The sequence below is a fragment of the Mus caroli genome, unplaced genomic scaffold (assembly GCF_978045245.1).
Source record: "Mus caroli unplaced genomic scaffold, Mus_caroli_1 scaffold_1, whole genome shotgun sequence".
NCBI classification, from domain to species: Eukaryota; Metazoa; Chordata; class Mammalia; order Rodentia; family Muridae; genus Mus; species Mus caroli.
The window spans coordinates 173,434,494-173,450,913 of record NW_028227256.1 but is presented as its reverse complement, the minus strand read 5'-3'; the positions used below and the strand labels follow the sequence as shown (position 1 = coordinate 173,450,913).

The 16,420-nt window shown below is 42.5% G+C and overlaps 1 protein-coding gene across 1 annotated transcript in view; it reads left to right on the top strand.

Moving 5' to 3' along the window:
• The window catches only part of Opn3 (opsin 3), a 30,993-nt gene that overhangs the window by 10,955 nt on the left and 3,618 nt on the right, over positions 1-16,420 (top strand). The window lies entirely within an intron of this gene.

The window sequence follows — 16,420 nt, the reverse complement described above, 5'->3', positions numbered from 1 at the left end:
CCAGGGACTGAGAACACAGGCTGATACTTTTCTTCATTCAGCTTCAGTGATTTCACATAAAACATCAGCTAAACACCTGCTGCTGATGGTGTCAGTTAGTTTAATGGTTAAAAATGTGAAAGCAAACAGGACATGTTCTCTACCTGAGAAGCCTGCTGGAACACTTGCTCTAAGGTAAGGTGGCCTTGCCATTAACAAGCTTATATGACATTTTCTACCCACCACCCTCCCCTTTCCCCTGAAAACCAAAAACAACCCTCTGGCTTGCAATACATGACCCTTTCCTCCCATTTTATTTTGTAAGCTTTTCTTTTTAGAGTGACAGTTTGTAAGAACAAACTCCCCTCCCGGCCCCCCCACCGTGACACTTCTTCAAAAGGGTACCAAAGCTTTGAGTTATGTAGTTGGGAACAGGCTGTTTAAAGACTAAAAGCTGGATCCATCAATGGTTGCTGAAATCCATCTCATCTAACCTATAGCAGTTTTGTGTCCTGTCAGAGAGGAAGTACAAGAGATTAGAGTCTGAAGTACAAGATCCTGAGTGGTGAGCGAGGTGCAAATATAAACAGCCAACTGACAGAAGCTAAAAGTACCAAAAGGAAAGCTCTGTTTCGAATGGGCGTTATTTGCCTCTGCAGTTGAAGCCCTTTCCCATTGGCCTTTGTGTCAGCACTGCATTTTAATTTGCATTTATATATTCATTTGGGGTGGGGGCTGCTACAGTGAATACACTTGTCGAACTCAAGGCAACTGGTCTGTCTGTCCTTCCACTATGAAGTTTCCAGGGATTAAAATCAGGTCCTTGCTCTGATCGTCCAGTCCCTTATCCACTGAACCATCTCGCCAGTCTTTATAACTTTTATTATTACTATTTTTGTTTGTTTGTTTTTTGAGACAAGATTTCATATATTCAGGCTGTCTTTGAACGTTAATGAGTGTGACCTTGGGTTTCAAAAGAACTTCTGATCCTCCCTCTTGGGCTGGGATTACAGGTGTGTGTCCACACCTAATTTGGGAGTGCTCGAGATTTGAACCCAGGATATCTTGCATATTAGGCAAGCATTCTCCAGCCTAGCTACATCCTCAACCCCCCTTTATTAACCTTTATTAGAACTGCCTGTTATTTCTTTTTGATCAATGAAAGAATGCATTCGTGTTTTAGCATGAATTGTGTAAAATGTGCCCAATGCATATCATGGGTGACTTGACTGTTTTGTGAATGGTGGACAGCAATTTATTACAGTGTGCACAGGACACTGACTAGGTTCCTCGGGAAGGAAGGGCAAGTCTATATCCATTTCACAGTGAGTCCTCAGATCTAAGTGATGTTCCTAGACTCCTAATTAGTATATAGATGCACTAGAATCTCTGAAGATGCTGTGGTCTCACTTGTCCTGAATCTGAATAGGGTGCATTGTTCCACATGCATGTGCAAAACACATGAATCACGACCTGAAGTGATGGTGCTGAGAAGTTAACTTTCTAACAAACATGCTACCAATTAAAATTTGTGCAATTAAAGCAGCCTGATTAGGGTTGAATGGACAGGGATGTTAGTTATGCTCACATGTGAAACTTACTTATCCTGCTACTGCTGTCAAGGGCTTTACATTAATTATTCCTACAATTGTCCTGTCAATTTAGCATTTACTGTTGCTGCACATATGTTTAATCTTCTATACACTTCCTTACAACTACTTGTAGGTGCATACCCACAAGAAGAATGGTCAGGGGTATGAATGATTGGCAAGTGTTAGGAGGGTAGGAAGGTAGGTAGAAGGAAATAGCATCTTCAAGCATTTTATAGTTTGTAGGAAATAATTCTTGAAGACATGGGAGGATTCATACCAAGGTTTTACTTGGTTTTGCCTCTTTGAGGCAGAGTTTTATAGGTTAAGCTGACCTTCCGCTTGCTGTGTAGCTAAGGATAATCTTGACCTTGTGACTCTCCACCTCCCAATTCTGAGGTATAGATGTGCACCACACCGTCACTTATTTTCGCTGTATGGCGTATAATTAAAGGCCCCGAAGTTGTGTCCGGCCAGCGGCTCACATGTTTGGGTTCTAGTCTGGAAAGGCATCTTGGAATCTGGAAGAGAAGGGGGGAGGGGGGACAAGGTGGCGAGAGAGAGAGAGAGAGAGAGAGAGAGAGAGAGAGAGAGAGAGAGAGAGAGAGAGAGAGAGAGAGAGAGAGAGAGAGAGAGAGAGAGAGGAAACCAAGACAGTCATTCTGATCAAGGTTCATTTTTAATGTCAGCAAACACGCTTTATAAAGAAGAGGGGAGGCCCATTCCTAGCCAAGTAAAGTTCTTTTGAAGTAGACAGATCAACATTTTAGTGGGAACTCTCGAAGATAACAGTTCGGTGCTAACTCCGGAAAATTCTTGGAAGAAAACCGGTTCGGCCTCAGGCGGGTTGGGCCTCAGGCAGGTAGTGGCACATCAAAGAAGCAGCGCAGCAGGTGGCTCCGCTTAAGTGGAGGATGGTCACAGCCAGCCTTGCTAGGCTGGAAGGAGGTAACACCCCGAGTGTCTTTTGTTCCTCTGTTCATCACCTAGTTATCATTGCTAACTAGAATATTCTTTGTAAGTTAGCATCATTATGCTTATAATCTTAAAATTCAACCTTTTAAATAAGTTTCAAGAATTATACATCATAAGGAAGGTGGAATATTTTGCTAAAGATCCAAAGATCTTGCTTTTAGACAATTAGTAATTAGGAATTTTCCTATTTTAGAATCAGCCTAGAATGAAGCAATAAGACAATTTCAAAATGGCACAAGGTTTACTTTAAAGATGTTCCATTAATACTTTTATTAATCTTCCATTAGGGCAGTAGTTCTCAAACCAAGACATCTGCCCTCTAGGAGGCATTGGGGAATGTTGGGAGCCTTTGTTGTCAAAATAGAGGAGGGGGAGCAACCAGCATGCAGTAAGACTGAGATAAGGGTATTTACCTCAGGCAAGCTCGACAGCTCTCTTTCAGCAGGGAGTCAAACTGACATCAGTGCTCCCAAGATTGAGACACTCAGAGGAGATAAATACCCTGAGTGTTCATGGGGAACCTCATTTCTCTGTGCTCTCATGTCTCCCTGATGTCCTCAGGATTTCTACCTAGGTCACTTGTTCTTTGTCCTATGTCATTATACACAGTAATTCTAGTCCTTTCACCAAGCTGCTTCATTCATCACAACGCTGCTTGTACTTACCATCTCCCTTCCAGTCAAAGGTGCCTGCCTTCCTTCTGGAGATTTAGGATCATGCAAACAACTTAGAATCAGTTAGCACTCCCCATTTTGTTGTTTTGTTTTGTTTTTTTCTGTCGGATATGAATGAGAAATTTCATGAATTTTAAAAAAAACATCTCCAAGAAATAGAATAATTCTAAGACAATTAGAAATGAAGACTTTTCATATGCTGCAGAAAAAACTACCCCCAAACTAATGTAAAAATAGCATATTTTAAAATGCTTTCTAAAAGAGTATTACATGAAAGTTCTCATTGCATGCATCTGGCAGGACCCTGTGAGCTTTACAGGAGCCAACAGAACAGCTGACTGAGTTGTCCACAATGGAACCGCAGGTACTTTGACACTCTACCAGAGGTTTTGCAGGTGTTGAGACAGTGCTGCAGATGTTAACTGTAGGAAATGCCTCATTGTGATGGAATACCTATTAACACAGGGAAAACCCTTTCGATGGCTCCATAGTGGGATGCAGAGTTTCCACTATAACCATCACTCACTGAGCACTACTTATCCCAGTTTCTGGGCCAAAGTTTATGAGTACAGATGAAAACTAACACTGGGCACTTATGTTTCTCAGATACTCCTGTAAGTTCTTGTTAACTTTTTTTAAATCCACATTAATTGCCCAGGTTAGGTGTTTTTATTGGCCTCATTTTGCAGAAAAGAAAATAGACACGTTGATGGCAAGGAATTGGATGAACATCACTAAGCTGGTAAGTAGGAGGGCAGAAATGTGCTTCAAATGAACTTTGCTTACCTGACACCATAACTCACAGGCTGTGACTGAGAGATGCCCCAGTCTTCAGAGAGATGTCAGATCTAGTCCAGAGGTACAAGGAACTACATACATTCCAGGAAATGTTCTTGTCTCCTCCATATATTCATTACTTTTTAAAAGCAGCTCTGTGATAAGCATTTGTGTTTCTACATGGGATACGACACTGTTCATTAACTTCAGAGTCACCGAAAGGTAAGCACACAGCTTGGGGTCTACTGGGGCTGACACTGACCTACAGTGAGCTAATATGTTACATTTTATGACTATTACAGGCTGTACAAATGACTGGAGAACACAGGCGTAGACCAGTGAATGCACAGGAAAGTTACTCGTAGGCAGATCTGGGAATGCTTCACAAATGGGAGTTGGTCTGAGCCTCAAGGATGGAAAGGATTAATATAGGGCGACTCAAGGGCAGGTATTCGCTGTCAGAAATATGGTAGGAACAAAGTCCTTGTGTGACTTGAAATGGAGCTCCCATGTGCCCACTAGTTCTGGACTGTTAAGATTCCGTAGTGTATCTTTCCTTTGATAGGCTTGTGAAAGCTCAAAGGTTTGAGCCAAATGTGGCCAGTACCTTTATAACTCCCAGAATAGGTTTGCACTGAACCCAGCCTGTGACAGGAAGGGAGACACTGTTCTGACGCCGTTATCTCAGAGGCAGCCTGTGGGGCTCAAAATTCTTTTCTATCAGCACCTGTGCCTGGAGACTATGCCACTTTGGACTTCCAGTTACATATCACAGTCTACTTAATTTACTCTTATTAGAGAAAGAAATGTGGCATAGAAATAAATAATACAGGAGAGAAATGTAAAAGTCAAAGGGAATTCCAGTAAGAGCCTGGTTCAGTGTTGACATTGCATTGGTTCAGTCAGAGACTATGCTGACAGACTTAGCTTGAAGGGTAGGTGTGAAATTGATGGGAAGTTCTTTTAAAAAAAAAAACAAACAAAAAACAAAAAACCATCAGGCATCTCTCAGGCTTTCAGACTCACAAAGATCACTGAGCCAGGTTGTGTACTATGCCATATAAAAAGAAGCTAACATGAATATCTGATATGTTACTGGGTATTGAAGCAGGCACATTTTGTGCACTTGCTCCTATAGCATTACTAGCAATTGTCTTAAAGCATCACTGTTATATGTAAGATAAAGCTACATGACATGAATTATAATATCCAGCTCCAATGCATTGTTTCATATACCTTTGGCCAGGTGGCAGTATAAGTGCTTTGTGAGCACTAGTGAACTCAATTTCCAATTCGGTTCTGTGGGATACTTAAATGATATTCTTACCCCATATTATTAATACTTAAAGAAGTAAAAGCTTCCAGCAGTTGACCCATTCAAAGTCACACAAAAAGAGGAGGAGACAGAATTGACCTTAGCATTCAGTTGTCTCCTTGCACCACTCTCAGATGAATGAGAAATGGTCGGAGACTCAAAGATCCACCATGTGAAACCAGAAAGAGAAAACAATATGGAAGTAAACCACTGACAAACCTTTCAGGATCCACACCCTGCAAATCCTCCTTATTCCAAAAGCTTGTTTCACTGTAGCTTATATCTCTGGCCAGGTTCCTGCAAGGGGGGATGGATAGCCTCCACAACTCATTTCTTTATGGCCTCTGTATTTCTTGTTCTTGTCCAACACTGACCTCCTACCCTGGCAGCCTCTGCTCATGACCAACATCCAACACCTTTGAACAATGTCTTTACCCCCTTACTTTAACTCCAGTGGTTCCCAAGGATTTTGACTCTCACCACACCCAGCTGTTTTTTCCCATGTCTCATATTGCCAAAGACCAAGTACTGGAGGCCGCAGCACAGTGAGCCCCACTGCTGCTTTGCAAGGCAGTGGTCATGCTGTAACTCTGTATCACTCCGCCCATGAGACTGCAAAACTGAACTCACTACTACTACAGATGCATGAGAAATACAGAGTCTTCTTGGCTGGCCATCACATCCCTCATTCATAGACATTTGCCTTCTTTCTGGATCATTCCCAGCAGCTGGCAGTTGCCATCCCCAACTGTCCATTAAATTATACCCACTTGAGTCTATCTTCCAGATTGATGGACAAGTAGATGTTAGGGTGTGTGTGTGTGTGTGTGTATGCATGCACACACCCATATATGTATGTGTTCTCTCTTCTGAAAAATACATATTCATTTTTAAAGATATAGAAAGATTCTTAGGATGAAAGAACCCTACTTACATCAAAATCTAGAGGTAAGCAAAATAATGTGACCAAATGAGAAAGGCAAACAACTGATGGCCTGCCATTATATGGAAACTTCTTGAACAACATCCCATAGAGTGCTAAGCTCCTTAAATAGTTTTTCTGTGAGTCCACTGCCCAGATAAAGGATCATGGTGGTGTCATTGCTCTGCTGCAGGTGTGAGAGCTACTGGAAACAATTCAGGGGCTAGAGTAGAAAAAAAATGGTTATGGAGATGGTTGGGGTGGAGGGAGGTGGCACAGTCAAAGGTTGTCTGCAGTGCATTTTGGCATAGGGTGATACACAGGATTCTGTACCCTTGTGTGTCTGCCTAATGAGTGGGTCTGTGGTAGAAATCTTGGAAAATAAATGACAAAGCAAAAACAAAACCCCTGTGAAATTACATGTAGGGAGATTTGGCATTTATCCAAACCAACCTGGATCAACTGGTCTGAAAGTCAGAATCACCACAGGAACCGATCCACACTCAATTCGTGTTTTCGTGGGCTGAGCGTTGGACCCAGCAGTTGAGACAGCCTCCTGGGAGATACACAGTGGCTCTTTGATGGGCTGGTGGGTGGAGGTACAGTTCCAGCTAAGGACAGGGCTGCTGTTCTGACCCAGAGGACTTAGTGTTCATGGAAACGGGCAATAAAGCCTCCCTTGGCAGTGAGCAAGGAAAGCTTGAAAGCTTGAGTGGTTCTGCAACCAGCCTTGCTCTGACAGTCTAGTCTTGCTTTGTGCCCTCGGACAAAACAATTATAAAGCTCCCTCTTTAGCCTCCAGTTCTCTTTTTGTCTTCCTACTTTTGCCACTGGGGACTCAGTATGACTAGGACTTTGTGAGGACATGATTTTCTTGCATATCCCAAATCCTCATCCTGGTCACCAAGATGGGTTTCACCTTAAACTCCCTATACAGCCACCTGATAAATTAGTGCTTTAAGCTCTAGACATTTTGTTCCTGAGTTTTACTTCCCAGCCATGTATCAATGTCTTCCTTTAACGCATCCCACAGGCTTCTTATCTTCTTTCACCATGCTCCTCTTATGATCCTGGGTAGCTTATATTTTCTAGCTGATTAATTACTTACCCAAACACACTTCTTCAGCTTTTTATTCTTAGAAAAATACCCTGGTCCCTCAGGCTGGATGGATATTCTCTAGTTGAGTCATAGCATCGTATTTTAAGTGAATACAAAGTCACTTAAAATAGTGTTGCTACCATCTGCTGTATACCCTGGATCTCTGGAGAGTTTTGTAAATTATAAAGTGACTGAATGGGAATATAATTAGGTACTTCTCAGAAACCTTATGCTTTCAACTTCCTTTTGTGCTGTTAGGCACAAGAGCCCTGCACCTTAAGGCTTTCCTAATTTTTTTCTTTCTTTCTTTTTTTTTTTTTTTTTGGTTTTTCGAGACAGGGTTTCTCTGTATAGCCCTGGCTGTCCTGGAACTCACTTTGTAGACCAGGCTGGCCTCGAACTCAGAAATCCGCCTGCCTCTGCCTCCCAAGTGCTGGGATTAAAGGCGTGCGCCACCACCGCCTGGCTTCCCTAATATTTTAATTTGTTCATTTGAGTTATCTCACATTTTGTTCCCTTGGTGCCAAATTATTAACCTGGCATGCTGGAGTGTACTTAGAAACTAGACTCATTGCACTAGGAAGGGCACCCTAGCACCACTCCATAGCTCATTCACAAGAAGATTTCTTTTCATGGATTTAAAATGACCTCAAGCTTCCCTCAGGATCACAGTCAACTTTCTTAGGACAAATCTTTCTAGGAAAAACAATCCAGAAAAGGCCTTGGATCAGCAGCCAGATGATCTGGGTTTTCATTCAAGCAAGTTCCTGTGACCTCAGGCTCATCAACACAGTCAGCACACTGTCCACCTTGAGTTCAGTGTCCTCTGGGAAGCAGGAATAAGCACAGAGAGGGATCTAATGGGGCTGTCTCCCTCAGCTACAGTTGCAGGGATGAGCAATTGCCCAGAAAGAAGGAGAGAAGAGCTAAAAGACTGCCAACCCAGGGTCAAGGTAAATAGTCCAAAACGGGGATATCTGTCCAAGTTGGGCTGTAGAAAGACAGCTGAGCTGGAAGTCAAAGGGGTTAGAGACCAGTGAGAGCTGGTATCAGAAGACCTAAATAGTGGGCTGAGATCATGCAAGAGAAATTGTTAGTGTCTTCCAAGCTACCACAGGGTGTCTAGCGTGTCCATGCCCAGTGTTTTACCAGCTGCATCAACAACTACTTTCCTTCCTCCCTTTAAAAATTACCATATTTAATGGACAAAACCACAGGCAATACTAGCGAGGAGCAGCATAAACAAGAACGGAAACAGCAGCAGATGTTTGAACTATGAGAAGAGAGTCATAGACCAAAGCATGAGCACTGCCAACCAAGTGACTCTCTTTTGGGGACTTGATGGCTTTGATAAGGCAGCTTATTATTATGAGTCACTACAGGCAGCTGCTTCTGTCTGGCAGTCAACAATAGGTATTTTTAAAGTTCTTACTAGAAATTGTTTTGAAAAATAAATTTTGTTCTATTTGGATGAGATTTTGTCTACATATATGCATGCATACCATGTGTGTACCTGGTGCCCATAGAGGTAAAAAAAAAGATGTTTAATCCCTTAGAATAGGAGTTATGTAGATAACTGTGAGCCACAAAGTGGTGCTGAGAACCAAATCTGAGTCCTCCCAGACAATGTCTCTTAACCACTGAGCCATCTCCTCAGTTCCTGAAAGAGGTTTTGTTTTGTTTTTAAGCAAACTCTGTAAAACACCTTTTTAAGAATTCTAACTTTTATGCTTTTCTTCTTTGGTTTTGGAACTGAATCTTGTATACTATCCAGAAAGATTTGTATTTTAGAAGAAATAGTTGAAAATAGAAATTGAGAAAAGCAGGAAGTAGATATGAAAGAGGAGATCATTCATTAGAACATTTTTTAACCTAAATAAGGTAAATCAAAAACAACTGTCACATTGGTGTTTTGGAGAGTTATTGCTTAAATGGAAACTGAGCACAGCTTGGCAAATCCTAAGCTTACAAAATGACCTGATACAGCAGCTCATCACGGTGATGGAAAGGATGCAGTCAGCAGCGAGCAGATTAAATCTCCTCTCCGAACACTCTCCTTCACTTGCAGGGAAATGCTGATGATTCTGAAACTTGGACTTTGGAAGCAAGCTCTGTAGTTTGAAAACTGGCTCCGTTAAATGGCAATGGCAATGTGTGCTATAGTGTTGAGAAGATTAAGTGAAGCCATCCAGGAGGCTGCTCGGAACCATCTCTGACACACTATAAGTAGTCCACTTCTTGGTGTTAGTGGGTTGGAATGAACTAATTAACTATTAGAGAAGGGGGTAAGGAAGTTTTCCAAACAAATAGACATCATAAACAAAGTATCAAAGAATTGCCACCTTGCTTAAAATATCAAGCAAGTGTTTTCAAACATATTAAATGTACTTCTATTCCTTAATGTTCAAATATGAGTAGAGGCTGCTAATTATAAGGAACAGAACTGATGCCTCACTAAAATGATCATATGATCCAAAGGATTTTTTGCAAGGCAAGCAGTTTTACTTTTTCAGATGGATGCTTAATCAAGCAGGCAAGCACACCCAGCCAGGGCCCTGCTGGAGTTTTAATCCTAACAAAGAGATCCTGTGCCTTTCTACCTCACATTGGCTAATTTAAAGTGACACAGTTGTTAGGCCAAATGCAGTTTTGAGCACAGAGAGCAACCTTGATGCTAAAAGAAGTGCTGACCTTAGGAGAATTTTTACATTTTTGCAAACTGACTTCTTTTTAAAATTTTAATCTTTTCTTCTTCTTCTTTTTTTTTTTTTCTTTTTCCCCTTCTTAACCCTTTGATATAAAAGGTAGCAGGGTTTGGATTGGTTTGGTTTGGTTTTTGTCCTACTTAACCCTTTGATGGAAAAGGTAGCAGGTTTTGTTTCCCATAAAAGGAACAAAGTAGCATCTTTGTGAAGTAGCCTTCAAATGGCTTAGTTTCCTTTGCCCTATGCAGATAAGCAAAGCTCATTCTCACCTCTTCCTGGATAGGATCAGCAGGCTCCGCCCCATCTTCCTGGCTTCCTGCTCCTCACCTTTAACTACCAGTTTCCCACAGAAGGTCTCTTCTCACTACCAAGGAGTTTCTCCTACCACTTTCCTTGAAGTGGGTGTGTGCTACTTCAAGTGATGGATGGGCCCTACCTCAGTAGCTCTTCTATCGAACAGATACAAACACCTGGCCTAGGAGGCAGTACTGCTCTAAGCATTTGTTCCCTTAAAAATTGCTTATCCACTCTTGACAATGATCTAGAAATATGCTACTAGATGTGACCATCTAGTGGCCAAAGTAGAAAATAACGTTGTTCTGGAGTATTTGACTTATCCTGTATTGAAGCTCAAGGGCTCTCTCTCCAGTTCTGTGCTTTCTGCTTCCTCTGCACCAGCCTGAAGCAAGTTTACTCTCAAGTGTACAAAAACACTTTGGGCATTACCATTTTACCAAGTTCATTCACATTCTAAATGAAGCAGGAAAACACTCACAGTTTATCAAGTTCATTCACATTCTAAATAAAGCAACAAAGCACACAAACACACACACACACACACACACACACACAGAGCACATTTTGTTTTTTTCCCAGATACGGTAACTTTCTTGGTATCAAATGGATAATTATAAAAATAAGCTGTAATTTAATATAGGCCAATGGCCTCAAACATATTCTTTTATTTATTTAACGCCTATAGAACTTATCGCATTGTTTCCTACCTATTTCTTTTATAACTTCTGTCTTATCTCTTAGCATGGTGCTTAGTGTGCAGTGTGATGTTGTGTGTTTGTTGGCAAGTGCTGTAAGTGAATGCATCATCAAGCTGCATCTCACAGAACTGTTGGACTCAGGCTGATGCAGAGAATTAACATTTCAGGGCCTCTCTTGCATCCCAGCTCTTTAATTCTTTTGTATGTATGGGTGTATATATGTTTGTATATGTGTGTATATATTCTTCTGTGCGAGTATGGGTACACACACATCAGGACAACCTCAGGTCTAGGTCCTTGCCTTCCATCTTTGAGACAAAGTTTCTTGTTCATCATTTCTTATGCCAAGCTCGCTGACCCTGACGCTTCCATGGATTCTCTTGTCTATTCCTCACCTTACATATGAGAAGTTCTGGGATTACAGATCATGTAACTTTTATGTGGGTTGTAGGGATCAGAACTCAGCTCCTGACACTTGCCCAGCAAGCACTTTATCTACAGATCCATCTCCGTAGCCCTCAGCTTTGTAGCCCTCATCTACTTCCTATACATTTGCACCAACTCCATTAAGCTCTTCATATTCATCAATTCAAAATCCGCCTCTTTAGCCCCTCCCACTATCCCAGGCAGAGTAAGCCCCGCCTCCCTGGACTTCACCAGGATCCAGACACAGCATTACCTGTCTCCTGCTCGATAAGAAATTGTCAGCATTTATCAAAGCTGCTGGCTCCCAGCAGCTGGCAACATGGCCATGCCATGAGCAGCACTGTGGAGAGCCGACTTTGTAGTGTGCAGCCTTCAGAGTCTGAGGGGGCACAGAACCTCCCAGTGGCTGCATGGAGTTTCCAGGTACCTGGTTCTCAGTTCTCTGTTTCCCTTTGCAGTCTTCCCTGGTGATCTGCTTCTGGTCCCTAAGGCATTACTTTCCTTTATCGTCCTTCTCCCACTTCACAAAGGCCTGCTCCTTTCCCTTCTCAAAAGTTAGTCTGACTGGAGTGTGGCCAGCGAGGAAGGAGGAAGCCTCCAGGATTACAGCATAGGATAATTTAAAGTGTGGATGATGATACAAAAGAAATGAATACTATTACAAATTGTTAGGGAAGGCTGGTTCGATGACTCAGCAGGTAGACGCACTTGCTGCCAAGCCTGATTACCTGAGTTCAATACACTGATTCATACGTAACCAACAGATGGCAAATGGGGATTTCCCCCTAAAAGTCTGCACTGAGGACATAGTTTGTGTGTGTGCACCTAAAACCAGTCCATGGGCAGACAGACAGCAATTTAAATAGGCCGCTGTCCAGCAATGGGGAATCTAGCTAGATTAAGGTACCAACGACAGGTATTCTCTGCCTGTCCATGTTTTGATGGATGATGGTCCAGTGACAGGCCAGCGTAGTCCTCACAGGGCCGCAGCCTCTAAACAGGTCTAGGTGCGGGTGCTTCACTCATTGTTGGTCTGGTGTGTTTAATAAGTTCTTTGGTTTGATTTTTCTGATATTTTAATAAACCCAGCTAATGTTCCCAGATGACTTTGGCAAGTTTACGGGTGACACCATTTTTCTTTTTGGAATGCTGCATATCGGTCTGTTCCCTGTGGGCAGTGCTGGGCAGGAGGTTGTCATTAGCAGGTGGTATCCAAATGTACAATAGGTGCAGGCATCCTGTTTCTGTCTGCACTCAAAGTTGTGTTGTAAAATGGAACCACCCTTTTGGGATCCCTGCTGGGGACCACAGCCAGCCACCTTTCTCTTCCAAGATCTGTCTCTGTCCAGACTCTAACATCACAGTCCCAGGGAGCTCACTTTGCAGTTGTAGATGTTTCTTTTCCACCGAAAATACCCGCCCAATACATATTTCATGGTCCTTTTCAGATATATCTTTGTGAGGTCACCCCCACCATGCAGTCCATCAGGATTGCTCTTTCCCAGCTTGTTATTGTGCCTTAGCCCTAATGTGCAGTGGCTCCATCCCATCTCATGTTGCCCTCTCCTGCAGCATATGAGTCAGCCTTACTTTTACAGGAATACCTGAACATCAAGATGAGAAGGATCAACACCTCTAAGTCTTTCAAGGTCTACTGAGTCTTAAAATAGTCACAACCCACACCTTACCAACATAGCGCTACCTAAGATCATCTGTAGGGATGGGGAATGCAGAAGCCACTCTCGGCCAGTAGGTGGCATTAAGGCACAATCATAGGGTTCATTTTGGTTTTAATCAGCATAGGGGCCTTCATATAGAATTTTGCTGGTTTAAAATGGGTTTTCTTAATGCTTGCTGACAGGAGCCTGATAAAGCTGTCTCCTGAGAGGCTCTGCCAGAGCCTGACAAATACAGAGGCAGATGCTCACAGCCAATCATTGGAAGGAGCTAAGGAGGTTTGCAACCCCATGGAAGGAGCAACAGAGTCAACTGGCCAGAACCCCCCTCCCCCCCAGAGCTCCTGGGGACTGGATCACCATCCAAAGAGTACACATGGAGGGACCCATGGTTCTGGCCATGTATGTGGCAGAGGATGGCCTTGTTGGACATCAGTGGGAGAAGCGGCCCTTGGTCCTGTGGGGGTTCGATGTCCCAGTATAGGGGAATGCCAGGGTGGGAAGACGGGGGGGGGGGGGGGGGGTGAGTGGGTGGGGGAGCACCCTCATAAAGGCAGGGGAGGGGAAGAGGATAGGAGGTTTCTGGAGGGGAGACCTAGAAAGGGAATAACATTTGAAATGTAAATAAAGGAAATATCCAATTAAAAAAAAAAAGAAAACACAATAATAGAAGAGGATTAAAAAGTTAAACTAGAAAAAAATGGATTTCCTTAAGGGGATTAATTATCCCAGTTTATACATATATATGATAGTGCTAACCCTCTTGGCCTTCCCCATTCATACTAGGCTCCCTCCTGTTCCACAAAACTGTCTGGACTCCTTCTTCCCTTTCCTTATAGTACACATGAGAGCAAACACACAATGTTAAGAAGAAAGCAATAGACTCGAGGTCAGAATTGGGTTCTCAAAATAGTCTCCACTACCGACAGGGCTCCTTGGCTCTTCTGAGTCACAGATACCTTTTTCTGGAAGAATGGCACACTGTATGTATCGTGATTGTCACAAAGAATGGCACCACTGTATGTATAGTGATTGTCACAAAGCCTGTCTTAGGGTTTTACTGCTGAAAACAGACACCATTACCAAGATAAATCTTAGAAGGACAACATTTAATTAGGGCTGGCTTGCAGGTTCAGAGATTCAGTCCAGTATCATCAAGGTGAGAACATAACAGCATCCAACAGCATCCAGGCTGAGCTGAGAGTTCTACATCTTCATCTGACGGCTGCTAGCAGAATACTGGCTTCCAGGCAGCTAGGATGAGGGTCTTAAAGCCCACACCCACAGTGACACGCCTACTCCCAAAAGGCCACACCTACTTGAACAGAGCCACACCATCTAATAATGCCACTCCCTGGGCAGAAACCACAAAGCCTGATGCATAGCTGGCACCTACTTTGTTAGTGGCCACTTCTTTTGCATTCCATATTGTTCTTAATGTATGTACTACGTGAAATGTGAAATAATTAGCCTCAACACCTGATGATCTGACAAAGTAGCTGGAAAGCAAAGACAAGACAGCCCATCCACCTTCCTGGGAAAAGCTGTAGGAGTAAGTAGAAAAAAAAAAGCATGTAATCTGTACATGAGAGGATGAAGGTGTTCAGGTGTGTGTGTATGTGCGCACGTGTGTGTGGACACTTGAATACGAGTGTGTAGGTCAGAGGTCAATATTCACTGTTAGCTCTGTTGTCTACCTTGTTTTGTGAGACAGGGCCTCTTACAGGTCTGGAGTTTACCATGTAGGCTATGTCATACAGGCACATGCCTGTCTCCATGTGGCACATGCCTAGCTTTCTGTGTAGGCCCTGGGAATCAGGATCAGGTCCTCATGGCGAACACTCCAGTAACTGATCCATCTTCCCAGCCCACAGTAAATAAATTTTACTCAGAACCCACAAAGTGCTGGGGAGAATTACTAAGACATCACCAGGGGCTGTGGTGTAGGTCATTTCAAGTGGATCGCCCAGAAAGACTAATCAGACTACAGCTACCGTTCATTAATCCACATGTTCTGCCCAGGAGGATCTGAGAAAGGTGGGCCTTGCTCCTGCCCTCTTCCCCTAAGTCAGTGTCCTGACCTGTGTCCCCTCCCTCTCTTAGCCCTTGTTATTCCCTACCTTTGCATTTGTTGCTATTCACTGACTTCCTTGTTGGACTTTTTCTCAGACTTGCCATTGAACTTGAAGTTCTGTATGACACTGTTATCCATAGGACTTTATGCCTACTTCCTAGCGCCATGATTGCTATGTAGATAAACAGTAAATGAATAAATGAGTTACACTTGAACATGATTGATGCCTATACCCACTTACGATGTCAGTGTGTTGGCTTACCTTTAAAAATTCATTTATTCATCTCTAAAATATGTTGAGACTTGTTCATTTACAACAGAGAAATTCTTTTTCTAAATGTTCTTGCCTAAGAAGAATTAAATAGTATCTAATGGAAATCAATGACAAATTAAAGGCCAAACTAACATTTGAAGTTAATTATAAAATTAAATACCATTATATTTAATAAAAATGTTTATAAAATTCATAGAGTCAACTATATTTTAAACCTCAAGTTATGTCCTTAGCTTCTAGATGTCTTTTTAGGTAAATAATTATGTAAGGCTTTAATAGACTAAAGTTGGATTTCTGAACAACACATCTAATTTAACCCTCAGAATCTGTTACTGTAGTTTGCTTTGAGGTGCCTATGCTATTTGCTTCTGGTCTCTGTTCTCTGAAGTGCTGTTTCTTCATGCTGTGTTCCAGAACCCAGGCTTCTTTTGGTCTAGAAATAGTAAACACTCCATTATGTATTTGGCAATTACTAACATCATATGTATCAGAAACTATAATGGTACTGCCTACCCCTCCACTCTTACACACATGAAACACATGGTGCAGAGTCACAAGCCAAGGTGTCTCTTCATTTCATACTTTTCCAGTCACAGAATTTTATAATGTGAACGGACTTTGGTTTTATATAAACAGAAATCCAGGACCTAGGGAGATTACCTTATTCTCAGAAGCTATGCAGCAAGATAGTCAGAGAGCTGGAATTAGTCTACTTAACTCTTAACAGGATCCCATCACCTTCACGCTGCTTCTTTGACAACCAGTCTTGTTTTCCTTCCCTGTGAGAACCCCAGGTTCCAAAGGGATGTGCCAGGCATGGTGCATTGTATTACCAGAGCCCTTCTCTCTGTCTATTCAGGCTGCTTTGTTTAATTCCATACTGCTGTGACAAAAGCACTTGGCAAACAATTTAAAAGAAGACAGCGTTCTTTTGCCTTGT